The 13,494-nt window shown below is 43.6% G+C and overlaps 1 protein-coding gene across 1 annotated transcript in view; it reads right to left on the bottom strand.

Annotated features, from left to right (window-relative positions):
- The window catches only part of LOC137561101 (hemoglobin subunit alpha-5-like), a 32,597-nt gene extending 26,890 nt beyond the window's left edge, over positions 1-5,707 (bottom strand). The window contains exon 1 of the mRNA XM_068272359.1: positions 5,624-5,707. The gene's annotated coding sequence lies outside the window, so the exon portion shown is untranslated. The remainder of the gene's footprint in view (positions 1-5,623) is intronic.
- Positions 5,708-13,494: the final 7,787 nt, after the last annotated feature.

Genomic DNA, 13,494 nt, shown 5'->3' on the forward strand with positions numbered 1-13,494 from the left:
GGAAGACTGTAAGCCCATGTCTGTGAATCCCCTGATAAAAGTGTTTTAATGAAGGTTACCCTCTGACTCTCAGTCCCTGATGAAACAGGTCTCATCTCAAAGTAAGAAAGGCAGCGGTTTCTGAAATTCTGAAAATCAGATGTGTGCCCTGAAAACTTTCCCGGCATAGGCATTCTAGGCTCTATAACTGAAGAGGACTGCACTGGTACGGTTGCAGTCTGGAGGGTCCGGACCACCCCAGACAGCTGGGTGATCTGAGTCTGTTGGGTATTGACCAATACAGTTAAATCGTTCACCGCTGTGGTCAAGGCCTCAACCTGGTTACACAGTGCGTCCATAGACATTTTGGTTTGCTGTCCTGTAACGATTTGTGTCAGCAAGGACCAGAATTCTGATTATTAGGTGATCTGCAGTATCACCTATAAGGCAGATATATACCTGATTATATGGTGATCTGCAGAATCACCTATAATGCAGGTATATCAGAAAGTTGATGTGACAGCAAATAGCAATATAGTGATTGGTGCAACAGTAGTACTGATAGGTTTAGCTATACCTCGCCAGAGGAGCTGGTGGGTACTAACAGTACAGCGCCCCTCACCAGAGTCAAGGGCCCTCTGGTGAGAGTAGAGTGGTCAGAAAGATCGGGTTGGCAACAGACAGATGCAGTACAAAATCGGAAGGTAGAGACAGGAAGGTATAAACAGGCAGAGTCGCAGCAAGATCAGATGGGCAGAGGTACATAATCACTGAGCAGAAGAGTAGTCAGAACGAGCCAGAGTCATGCACAGATAATAACACAGTAATGAATATCAAACAATTCCTATCTTGTGTAAACAAGGTGTGTATGAGATCTGCAGATACAGTGGTGTAAAAAACTATTTGCCCCCTTCCTGATTTCTTATTCTTTTGCATGTTTGTCACACTTAAATGTTTCTGCTCATCAAAAACCGTTAACTATTAGTCAAAAATAACATAATTGAACACAAAATGCAGTTTTAAATGATGTTTTTTATTATTTAGTGAGAAAAAAACCTCAAAACCTACATGGCCCTGTGTGAAAAAGAAATTGCCCCCTGAACGTAATAACTGGTTAGGCCACCCTTAGCAGCAATAACTGCAATCAAGCATTTGCGATAACTTGCAACGAGTCTTTTACAGCGCTCTGGAGGAATTTTGGCCCACTCATCTTTGCAGGATTGTTGTAATTCAGCTTTATTTGAGGGTTTTCTAGCATGAACCGCCTTTTTAAGGTCATGCCACAACATCTCAATAGGATTCAGGTCAGGACTTTGACTAGGCCTCTCCAAAGTCTTCATTTTGTTTTTCTTCAGCCATTCAGAGGTGAATTTGCTGGTGTTTTGGGTCATTGTCCTGCTGCAGCACCCAAGATCGCTTCAGCTTGAGTTGACGAACAGATGGCCGGACATTCTCCTTCAGGATTTTTTGGCAGACAGTAGAATTCATGGTTCCATCTATCACAGCATGCCTTCCAGGTCCTGAAGCAGCAAAATAACCCCAGACCATCACACTACCACCACCATATTTTACTGTTGGTATGATGTTCTTCTGCTGAAATGCTGTGTTACTTCTACGCCAGATGTAACGGGACACGCACCTTCCAAAAAGTTCAACTTTTGTCTCGTCGGTCCACAAGGTATTTTCCCCAAAGTCTTGGCAATCATTGAGATGTTTTTTTAGCAAAATTGAGACGAGCCTTAATGTTCTTTTTGCTTAAAAAGTGGTTTGCGCCTTGGATATCTTCCATGCAGGCCGTTTTTGCCCAGTCTCTTTCTTATGGTGGAGTCATGAACACTGACCTTAATTGAGGCAAGTGAGGCCTGCAGTTCTTTAGATGTTGTCCTGGGGTCTTTTGTGGCCTCTCGGATGAGTTTTCTCTGCGCTCTTGGGGTAATTTTGGTCGGCCGGCCACTCCTGGGAAGGTTCATCACTGTTCCATGTGTTTGCCATTTGTGGATAATGGCTCTCACTGTGGTTTGCTGAAGTCCCAAAGCTTTAGAAATTGTTTTATAACCTTTACCAGACTGATAGATTTCAATTACAGTACTTTTGTTCTCATTTGTTCCTGAATTTCTTTGGATCTTGGCATGATGTCTAGCTTTTGAGGTGCTTTTGGTCTACTTCTCTGTGTCAGACAGCTCCTACTTAAGTGATTTCTTGATTGAAACAGGTGTGGCAGTAATTAGGACTGGGGCTGACTACAGAAATTGAACTCAGGTGTAATAAACCACCTTTAAGTTATTTTTTAACAAGGGGGGCAATCACTTTTTCACACAGGGCCATGTAGATTTGGAGTTTTTTATTTCTCACTAAATAATAAAAACCATCATTTAAAACTGCATTTTGTGTACAATTATGTTATCTTTGACTAATAGTTAACGGTTTTTGATGAGCAGAAACATGTAAGTGTGACAAACATGCAAAAGAATAAGAAATCAGGAAGGGGGCAAATAGTTTTTCACACCACTGTATTTCTAAAATTTTGTGTGCGCACAAACTATAAAACATTTTGTAGATACTGATCTTTTGCACGTGTTAAACATATTTAGAAAGATCTGTTATTCAAACCCCCCTGACAAATCTCTGTGACAGATACATTCCTCAGTTTTACAAAGATTCTTATCTGATGGGGAGTTCAGCTCCATAGAATAGACTTTGTAGATATGCTCTCATACTACATGGCAGGGGCGCCTCTAGCCATTTTGTCACTCCAGGCAAGAAAACCTGTGGTGCCACTTCCACCCCTCATGGCGCCTCCCCATGAAAAGAATTGTAATGCGGCAATGTTTCCCCATGAAAATAATCATAATGCGGAAATCTTTCCCATAAAATAATTGTAATGCAGCAATGTTTCCCAGAAAATAATTGTAACGCAGCAATGTTTCACCAGAAAATAATCGTAATGCAGCAATGTTTCCCATAAATTAATTGTAACGCAGCAATGTTTCACCAGAAATTAATCGTAATGCAGCAATGTTTCCCATAAAATAATTGTAACGCAGCAATGTTTCACCAGAAAATAATCGTAATGCAGCAATGTTTCCCATAAAATAATTGTAACGCAGCAATGTTTCACCAGAAAATAAATTGTAATGTGGGCAGCGTTTCACCAGAAAATAATCTTAATGCTGCAATTTTTCACCCGAAAATTATCGTAATGCGGCAAATGATCTTTCATTTACCAAAGACCTTTATCTGTGTGTACCTAGCATTAGAGCCTACAAATCTGTTGACCCACATACTGTATGGACAAGAAGTTTTAAATCAGGATGATAAAATACCCTACTGCTACTACTATACTGTATGGAGGTGGTAAAATTGGCCAGTTTTTAGCCAATCAAAATTGAATGTACGTATCCTTGGCTTTGTTCACATCTAAAATTGAGATCAATTTTTTTCCCTCCTCCCAGCGCTTCCCTGCGCGCTCCGATTTTGTGTAAGGTGCTTTTCAAAGTGCTTTTGCAGAGCGATTTCTTTTTTTCACGTTGCAAGTCAGGAAGTGAACTCTTTGACCCGAAAAAGAATAAATACAATGTATTTATCCTCAAAAAATCAAAGCCCGAACGCAATCGCCGCAAAAGGTTTTTTTTGAGCATTTTGCATTTTCCCTATTCTTTACATTGTAGCAAAATCGCCCAAAAAATGGTACAGGCAGCAGACAAAATGCGCAGATATGAACAGTCCCATAAGGATTCATTGCACAAGAGCTTTTAAGGCGAATTTCAAAATCGCCAGTGCTTAAAAAATAACGAAAACGCCCTAGGTGTGAACAAGCCCTTAACCCACTTCTTTTTCATCTCTCCTTAAAGGATACCCGAAGTGACATGTGACCTGATGAGATAGACATGTGTATGTACAGTGCCTAGCACACAAATAACTATGCTGTGTTCTTTTTCTTTCTCTGCCTGAAAGAGTTAAATATCAGGTATGTAAGTGGCTGACTCAGTCCTGACAGGAAGTGACTACAGTGTGACCCTCGCTGATAAGAAATTCCCCTCTGTATCTCTTTCTTGCTCTCAGAAGCCATTTTCTGCTAGGAAAGTGGTTTATATTTGGAATTTCTTATCAGTGAGGGTCACACTGCAGTCACTTCCTGTCTGAGTCATACCTGATATATAACTCTTTCAGGCAGAGAAAGAAAAAAAGGAACACAGCATAGTTATTTGTGTGCTAGGCACTGTACATACACATGTCTATCTCATCATGTCACATGTCACCTCGGGTATCCTTTAGGCCCCATTCACACTGCACGCGTTTCCAGCCGCGTTTTGGAAACGCGTGCAGGAGGCAGACACGCACGGCATCAGACAGTGCATAGAGTGCACTGTCTGATGTTCACACTGCATGCGTTCCGCACCTGTGCGGTCCGGGAACACATGCTGCACGCGTTTTTTGTAAAAACGCGTGGCTATCCCATTCACTTTTCAGTGATGGGATCAGCAACACACACAAACACGGATGGCTTGCGTTCGTAAGCGTTGCGTTCCGCACGCATGGCCATCCGCGTTTGTGATGTGAACGAGGCCTTATTGATAATAATTGGTCAATCCAAATTCAATTTGTGTACGCACCGCACACAAATTGAATTTGGATTGACCAATTATTATCAATTTTACCACTGGTAGTCAACCATCTGTTGGCCCTCATACTACATGGAGGCGGTAAAGTTGCCCAATGATTGACCAATCAAAATTGGATGTGTGCACCATGCTTAAAGCCTGGTACACACACACACAATTTTAATTGGCCAATTTTTAAGCTTCAGCCCTCACTGTCTGCATTAAAGAACTTCTTTGCACCTAAAGTAAATGTGATTGCAGAAAGATGCAACTTCCACAACGTCCAGTGCCTCTAAAGCCTGGCACACACTTTCAATTATGATTGGCCAATCAATGGCCAATTTTATGACCTCTATGTAATATGAGGGTCAACAGACGCTAAATACTATGAGCAGATTGTGGCAATGAACCCTCATACTACAGGAGGTGGTAAAATTGGTCAGAGATTGGCCAATCATAATTGAACATTTGTAACAGGCTCTATATCTTCAGTCAGTGTGTCTGGGCATCTTCCCAGAAATATTGGGGGTCTGTGAACTTGGAACTGAAGAACTTGCCTCTTTATTTTCAGTGACGTCTAATGTAGCCTTTACCCATCAGTCCCCAGTGTGGTTTCCTCAAAGGCGAAAACTGCAGAGAAATGCGTGCCAAGACACCGTATGAAATGAGTGTGATATCCACGAACGTATTATCGCAGCACCACGTGAGTTGGGTGCCGGGATAAGCTAATAGCAGTAAAATATAGGCTTACCCAGAACCTATCCTAACCTTCACCCTCTGGTTAAAGAGACGCTGCTTATTGCCAGGGAGGCTACAGCCTGATTTTTCTTGCTCGTCTCCACTGACTGTGATACCCCCTTAACTCTGATATTGCACCTGCGGCCTCTATTGTCCAAATCTTCAAGCTGTCTGGCCTGTTCTGTGAGCCTATGATTATAATCACTGGCAATGGAGTGTATAGCCGTTAGCTGTGCATCCCTCCCAGCACCTCTCGCTTCTAGAGCCAACAGTCTGAAGCCAATGGTTGCAAGATCAGCACGTACCTCTGCCACTGCTGACAGCATTGATTGCTTGATATCCTCCGCAATGGAATGGAACACATGTCCACCAGGGTTGGGGCTTGCTGCTGGGCGGAATCAGACTTGGGAGCGCTCGGAGGAGATGATTCTGGGGACGGTTGCTGTTGCGTGTCCTTGCTCGGCGCCATCTTTGAAGCCTGCTGGGAGGATCGCTGCGAGCGGAAAATCTCGGGAACCGTTCTTCCAAACAGGATCTGGGTGAGATGAGAGTCTGCAGCTGTGTTTTGCTGCTTACGGGTTCTCCGGCACCCGCATGATATGTGATCATACTCCAAATTTTCTTTCCAGTTAAAATACCTGGTAGACAAAACAAAACTTGGTGTTGGAGATTGAACCCAAATTTGCTGTCAGAAGAGGTCAGGAGATGTCAAATCAAATCAGCTTTGTACGACTACTTTCATTTAAATTCTAATTCTGAGACATCTAAATTGTCTGTCTGGGAAGCGCATAAAGTGGTGAATAGGAGACACTTTATTAGAATGGGTGCAAAATTGAAGAGGGAAAGGGAAGAAGGAATTAAGAAATTCTCAGCTGATATGTTTCGACTTGAGTCTCTACACAAGCAATCCTTAGCAAGTTATCATCTTCTAGAGGAATTGAATGCTATCAGATCTAATTTAGATTGGTTACTATATTCGGACGCTAAACGAAAGACTATGGCTTCTAAACGCATTTGTTATGAGAGTGGTAACAAAAGTGGGAAATACTTGGCTAAAGCACTTAAGAAACAATCTGTACAATCACATATAGCCACTATCATAGATAGCAAACAAAACAAATGAGCTAAGTAAGTCAGAAGAAATTGTCGAGGTATTAAAAAAGTTCTATGAATCTCTGTATAACCTCCGCGGGGCTCAATCGCATCCCCTCCCACATCCGATTAGACAAGCTAAGATTTATCACTTTTGAATAAATATTCTAAACCTTTTGCCCTTGAAAAATCAGATAGAGAGGATTTAGAAGCCCCTTTGAGTGAGGATGAGTTTTTGAGAGCGGTCCAAGCCCTGAAATCAGGAAAGGCCCCTGGCCCAGACGGCCTCACTAGTCAGTATTATAGAACCTTTGGTGCAGCTCTGGCTCTGGCATTCATGGCAGCTTTTAACTCGCTCCTCCCTGGGTCGACCTTATCTCTTCAGTTTTTGGAAGCATACAATACATTACGGTCATTAGAGATGGGCCGAACCTCCGATTTTAGGTTCGCAAACCCCGTTCGCGAACCTACAGCGAGAGTTCTGTTCGCGTGAACTTTCGCGAACCGCAATAGACTTCAATGGAGAGGTGAACTTGGAAATTTAGAAAAAATTATGCTGGCTAGAAAGATTATGGAAAAGATGTTTCAAGTGGTCTAATACCTGGACGGAGACATGGTTGAGTGGGATACACGTCAAGAGTCTCAATAAAAAAACCTAGATTTGACGCAAACCACTCAGAAATCACATTGAATGTTGAAATGCAGGCCTAAACTGCTTTACAACATCTTGCATGTGTATACATCTATCAGGAAGTGTAATTCCTTCTCCCTCCTTCTCCCTCCCTCCCTCTCTCTCTCCTTCCCTCCTTCTCTCCTCCCTCCTTTCCTCCTCCCTCCTTCGCTCCTGTAACAATCAGCCAGGAGCAAGCTAACAAGCCTTCAAGAGCCTAACTAAGCTTTCCCTAGCAGAGTCTGTCTGCAGCTGTCCCTTCACTAATTACACTAATTACTGTAGGCAGATGAGTGAGTAAAACGGCCGGAGAACCTTGCCTTTTATAAGGGGAGGTGGGTCTCCAGGAGTGTGTAGTCTGATTGGCGACAATGTGCCTGCTGACTGTGATGTAGAGGGTCAAAGTTGACCCTAATGGAGCATTATGGAGGCGAACCGAACTTCCGTAAAAGTTTGACTTCGCCGGCGAACGCGAACCACCCAAAGTTCGCCTGGAACCGTTCGCGGGCGAACCGTTCGGCCCATCTCTAACGGTCATACCAAAACCTGGCAAAGATCCTCACCACTGTGCTAATTACAGGCCTATCTCTCTTTTAAATCTAGATGCAAAGTTGTTAGCCAAAATTTTAGCAAATAGGCTTTTGCCTTTTATTCCAAATTCCATTGACTTAGATGAGACTGGGTTTGTCCCCGGAAGAGAGGCAAAAGATAATGTGATGAGAGCTGTGGGAATGATGGCTTATGTGAGGAAATCTGGCTTAAGGTGGCCATACATGGTACAATTTTTCATTTTTTTTCGATTAGATAATTTAGTTCGATTATTCCGTTAGATCGAATATAAAGATTTTTCCATCATGTCCGATCAGATTTTTTTCAAAAAAACGGGATAATCGTTCGAATTTCCTGATCGAAAAAAAAATATTTTCTATTTTCATCCGATTCGATCATTTAAATCGAAAAAACGGGATAATCGAACGTTTTTATTGTACCATGTATGGCCACCAAGAGACTCTGAAGCGAACAAAAATTGCTATTTTTACTTGCTAGTTCACTTCAGAAGTCTAATTAGATGTGAACGACCCCCCCCCCCCCCCCCCAAATCGTTACCTCCCGGCGGCTGGCTTGATCACATTCCCAGGCAAACTCTTGTCCCTTTCCAACAACTCTGCTTTTCCTGTTGCTACAGATATTCCTTTCCTATGCGAGTGGCCACATAGAGGTTGTCCTACGGTCATAGATTTTAAGAGACATGGCTAGGTTCTTACCTTTTCTGAAATGGCGGACATTCGATCTGAGATACCCCTCTCACAATGGCAGTTTTTTTCAGATACGCCACTACCTTAACTCTTTAATTAAACACATAAAATGATTGCGACCCTTGTCACCCTTTGAAAATCTGATACTAAGTAAATCTTCACACAGACATCTGGTATCACAAATCTACCTCCTTCTGGTGTCCTCCACGATAACAACTAGGATTAATTATCAGCATGAATGGGAGAGAGATTTGGGAGCCAGGGCCGGTTCAAGTAACAATTGGGCCCTAGGGCAAAATTAGCCTTGGGGCCCCCCAACAGACCCCCCGACCAAAAAGCGTCATTAGGGGCCGTTTGTTGCAGCCAAATTTCCCTCCTGGGCCCCTGAGCTGGCTGCTGACCCTCCCCCCAATCACCTCCCAACTTAACCAACTCTGCAGAGTCCCTGGGGAGCAACAGTTAAGATCGGGGAGGGACACCTTGGGGGCCCCTACAGGCTCTGGGGCCCTGGGGCAATTGCCCATTTTTCCTATGGTAGCTCCGACGCTGTTGGGATCGCCGTTAGATGATGATCAGTGGCAAATAATCTTCACTTTGAATCATAAGGGATCTTTAAATGTAAATACCCAAGAATTAGGCTTCAAAATTGTGTCCAGGTGGTACAGGACCCCAAAATTACTACACAGAATCTTTCCTTCAGTCTCAGACAGATGCTGTCGGTGTGGAGTTGAAGAGGGGTCTTTATTTCATATTTTTTGGTCTTGCTCTTTATTGGTACCATTCTAGAGAGAGGTGCACCAGCTCACTGAGCAGATATCATCAAAAATCTATTAACCCTTCACACTCTCGCATGCAAATGTTCAAACAAATGCATTCACAGATTCACTCATCCAGGCACCACTGTTATCCCTACAGCTAAGTTAAAAGCCGGGGTCTTAGTTCACAAAAGAATGCATTCTTACGCTATCTGTCCCAGGAGAGGACGTCAGGATGTGTGCTCCTAATCCATTGATAGGTTTGATGCAATTAATGTGTTTGCATGTCTGCACTATGCATGTTACAGGGCTAGAGTTAGGACACCTATGTTTACCTGGGTACTTCTGCGCAGTATAGGTGACTAAGCATAAGAATGCATTCTTCTGTGAACTAAGACCCCGGCTTTTAACTTAGCTGTAGGGATAACAGTGGTGCCTGGATGAGTGAATCTGTGAATGCATTTGTTTGAACATTTGCATGCGAGAGAGCGAAGGGTTAATAGATTTTTGCTGTTTTCTAGCCACACCCCCTTCAGCACCTCCCTTTCCCTAATAACTTATTTAATGTCCTAACTAGAGGCGATGTGCCTGGATATATGTGTTTTTCTTGTTACTGACCCCTGTGGCTAGGGTCTAATTCGGTGCACTCCCTCCTTCCCCTGTATGTTTGTCAGCATGCACACAGCTTATGCTGGTGTATGCGCATGGTGCACATGGACACATAACATTAGCTCCCCTGTGCGATTGGTAAGATGCACTGTCTTTCCCAGGAGAGGAAGTTAGGATGTGTGCTCCTAATCCCTCGATAGGTTTGATGCAATGAATATTTGCATGTCTGCATTATGCATGTTACAGGGCCAGAGTTAGGACACCTACATTTACCTGGGTACTTCTGCGCAGTATAGGTGACTAAGCATAAGAATGCATTCTTCTGTGAACTAAGATCCCGGCTTTTAACTTAGCTGTAGGGATAACAGTGGTGCCTGGATGAGTGAATCTGTGAATGCATTTGTTTGAACATTTGCATGCGAGAGTGCGAAGGGTTAATAGATTTTTTGCTGTTTTCTGGCCACACCCCCTTCAGCACCTCCCTTTCCATAATAACTTATTTAATGTCCTAACTAGAGGCGATGTGCCTGGATATATGTGTTTTTTTCTTGAGCAGATATCATGTGACACCATTGCCTTTACACCTCAGGCTCTGCTGTTACATGATACAACTCAGTCTATCAAGTCGTACAAGAAATCTATACTTGTTCACCTAGTAAATGCGGCTAGAGCATTGATCCCCATGTGCTGGAAATCACCTGCACCTCCTTCTGTTAAGATGTGGGTAAAGAGGGTGGAAGCTGACATGGACGCTCTGGGTGGAGTTTCAGTATTCGGAGGATTATGAAAAACTCATGGGTTCTGTTTAAATGCACCTGGACGGAATTTATGTAAACAATTCTACTTCCGCTGACTACCTTCTTCCTTGCTCCGTTTTATTTCCCTCCTTTAGTTTTTTCTTTTCCCCTTCTTGTTGTTCCTCTTCTTCTGATTCTCTTCTGGTGAGAGAGAGCTGAGACGCCTGAGTGACTATTTGGTCACTTAATGTTAAGTCATTTTATATGCATAGACCTATTGTAACCTTATCCAGAAGTTTTCTTGTTGCCCTGTACCAATGACTGTAATAGGATTTGATGCATTCTCTGTCCACTTTTATATGCAGTATAATAGGCTACTTCATCATGTATGGGCTTGTTTCAGGCCTCCAACTGGAGGTCTTTTTCTTGTTCGTTTCTCTGTTTTGATTACTTTAATAAACTAGAGACACTGGAGCGAAAAAAAAATGATGATATTATGATTTGTATGTGTAGTACAGCTAAGAAATAAAACATTAAGATCAGATACATCAGTCTAATTGTTTCCAGTACAGAAAGAGTTAAAAAACTCCAGTTGCTATCTCTATGCAAAAAAGCAATTAAGCTCTACGACTTTCAAAGTCGTGGAGAGGGCTGTTATCTGACTTTTATTATCTCAAGTGTTATTGAACTAATTACTTTTTTTCTGCCAGAGGAGAGGTCATTAGTTCACAGACTGCTCTGAAAGACTCATTTTGAATGCTGAGTGTTGTGTAATCTGCACATATTATAGAATGATGCAATGTTAGAAAAAACACTATATACCTGAAAATAAAAATATGAGAATATTTTCTTTGCTACTAATCTTCTAGTAATTATTCATAGTACACAACCAATTCATTATATCAATTTTTTTTTTCGCTTCAGTGTCTCTTTAATAGTGAAAAATAAAAAACTCCAAGGGTTCACATACCTTTTCCACCTGCACTGTAAATGTTTCCATGGTGTGTTCAATACAAACATGAAAACATTTAATTATTTGTGTTATTAGTTTAAAGAGAATCTTCAGCCTAAACAAACATACTGTCATTAAGTTACATTAGTTATGTTAATTAAAATAGATAGATAATATAATCTCTTACTCACCCTGTTTTAAAACAACAGGCAAATGTTTGTGATTTCATGATGTCAGCCATCTTTTTGGTTGAAAGGAGGTGACAGGGAGCATGAGACACAGTTCCAGCTGTCCTGTGTCCTGAGCACCTCTCCCAGTTGCTAGGCAACGTGAATAACAACATAGGAAATCCCATCATGCTCTGCACAGCATCAGGGAAACAAAGCCCGGGCTTTTTTTCTTTGGTGGGTGGAGCTTAGCTAAAAATGCAGCTAAAAATGATGCTTTGGTAAGAAAAACAAAATTCTGATGCTGTGAAACTGTTAAAGAAACACCAAGCATTTTCAGTTCTGCTGAGTAGATTTTTAGTCCGGAGGTTCACTTTAAGCAGACTGTGAGTGTCTATTGTATTGACTTAGATGAAGATCAGATCACATTTTATGACCAATTTTTGCAGAAATCCACATAATTCTAAAGGGTTCACATACAGACAGAAGCATCAGGCTCCCATTGTGTCACGATCGGTGTAGCAGAGAGGATCTGATTCTCGGTGATCTGCAGTATCACTGGGAATACAGATATGTATCCGATTATTGATGATCTGCAGTATCACCGATAATCCGATATAACGCTAACCTCTGAACAGCTGAGTAGTGTGAGTGCTTGGTGCAACAGTAATACCGTGAGGACTAAGCCTCAGAAACAAGTGCCGTACAGTATGAAGTACTGCAGCAATACAGATTCCTTCCGAAGGCCTGGACTCTCCCAGGGGAGGAGTCAGGCGGAGCGTAGGAAGGACAGAACGTGAGTGACACCTAGGAGAGAGTGTCACTAACAGATCTGGGAACTGCCTCTAACAGTAAGGTCAGTTCTCGAAGTCAGGCAAGCGAAGGTCGCAACACACGGACAGATACAGTACAGATTAAGAAAGCAGAGGCGGAGTCTAATAAACAAGCAGGGTTCGGCAACAGGGTATCAGAAATATCGGGGTACAGAATCAGGAGTCAGATGCAGAGTCTAAGAGCGAGCCGAGGTTCGGCAACAGGGTATCAGAATGACAGAAGAATACAGAAGACAGAAGAATAGTAACAAGCTTGGGGAACCTGAGGAGCGAGTTCCCAATGAATACAGGATGGGCCCTGAGGCAGCAAATACAGAGCTGGCCCTGTGGAGCAGGTGCCCAACAAATACAGAGCTGGCCCTATGGGGCAGGTGCCCAGCAAATACAGAGCTGGCCCAGTGGAGCAGGTGCCCAGCGAATACAGAGCTGGCCCAGTGGAGCAGGTGCCCAGCAAATACAGAGCTGGCCCAGTGGAGCAGGTGCCCAGCAAATACAGAGCTGGCCCTGTGGAGCAGGTGCCCAGCGAATACAGAGCTGGCCCTGTGAAGCAGGTGCCCAGAACATACAGAGCTGGCCCTGTGGAGCAGGTGCCCAGAACATACAGAGCTGGCCCTGTGGAGCAGGTGCCCAGAACATACAGAGCTGGCCCTGTGGAGCAGGTGCCCAGCACATACAGAGCTGGCCCTGTGGAGCAGGTGCCCAGAACATACAGAGCTGGCCCTGTGGAGCAGGTGCCCAGCACATACAGAGCTGGCCCTGTGAAGCAGGTGCCCAGTACATACAGAGCTGGCCCTGTGAAGCAGGTGCCCAGTACATACAGAGCTGGCCCTGTGGAGCAGGTGCCCAGCACATACAGAGCTGGCCCTGTGAAGCAGGTGCCCAGTACATACAGAGCTGGCCCTGTGAAGCAGGTGCCCAGTACATACAGAGCTGGCCCTGTGGAGCAGGTGCCCAGCACATACAGAGCTGGCCCTGTGGAGCAGGTGCCCAGCACATACAGAGCTGGCCCTGTGAAGCAGGTGCCCAGCACATACAGAGCTGGCCCTGTGAAGCAGGTGCCCAGTACATACAGAGCTGGCCCTGTGAAGCAGGTGCCCAGTACATA

The sequence above is a fragment of the Hyperolius riggenbachi genome, chromosome 1, assembly GCF_040937935.1.
Source record: "Hyperolius riggenbachi isolate aHypRig1 chromosome 1, aHypRig1.pri, whole genome shotgun sequence".
Taxonomy (NCBI): Eukaryota; Metazoa; Chordata; class Amphibia; order Anura; family Hyperoliidae; genus Hyperolius; species Hyperolius riggenbachi.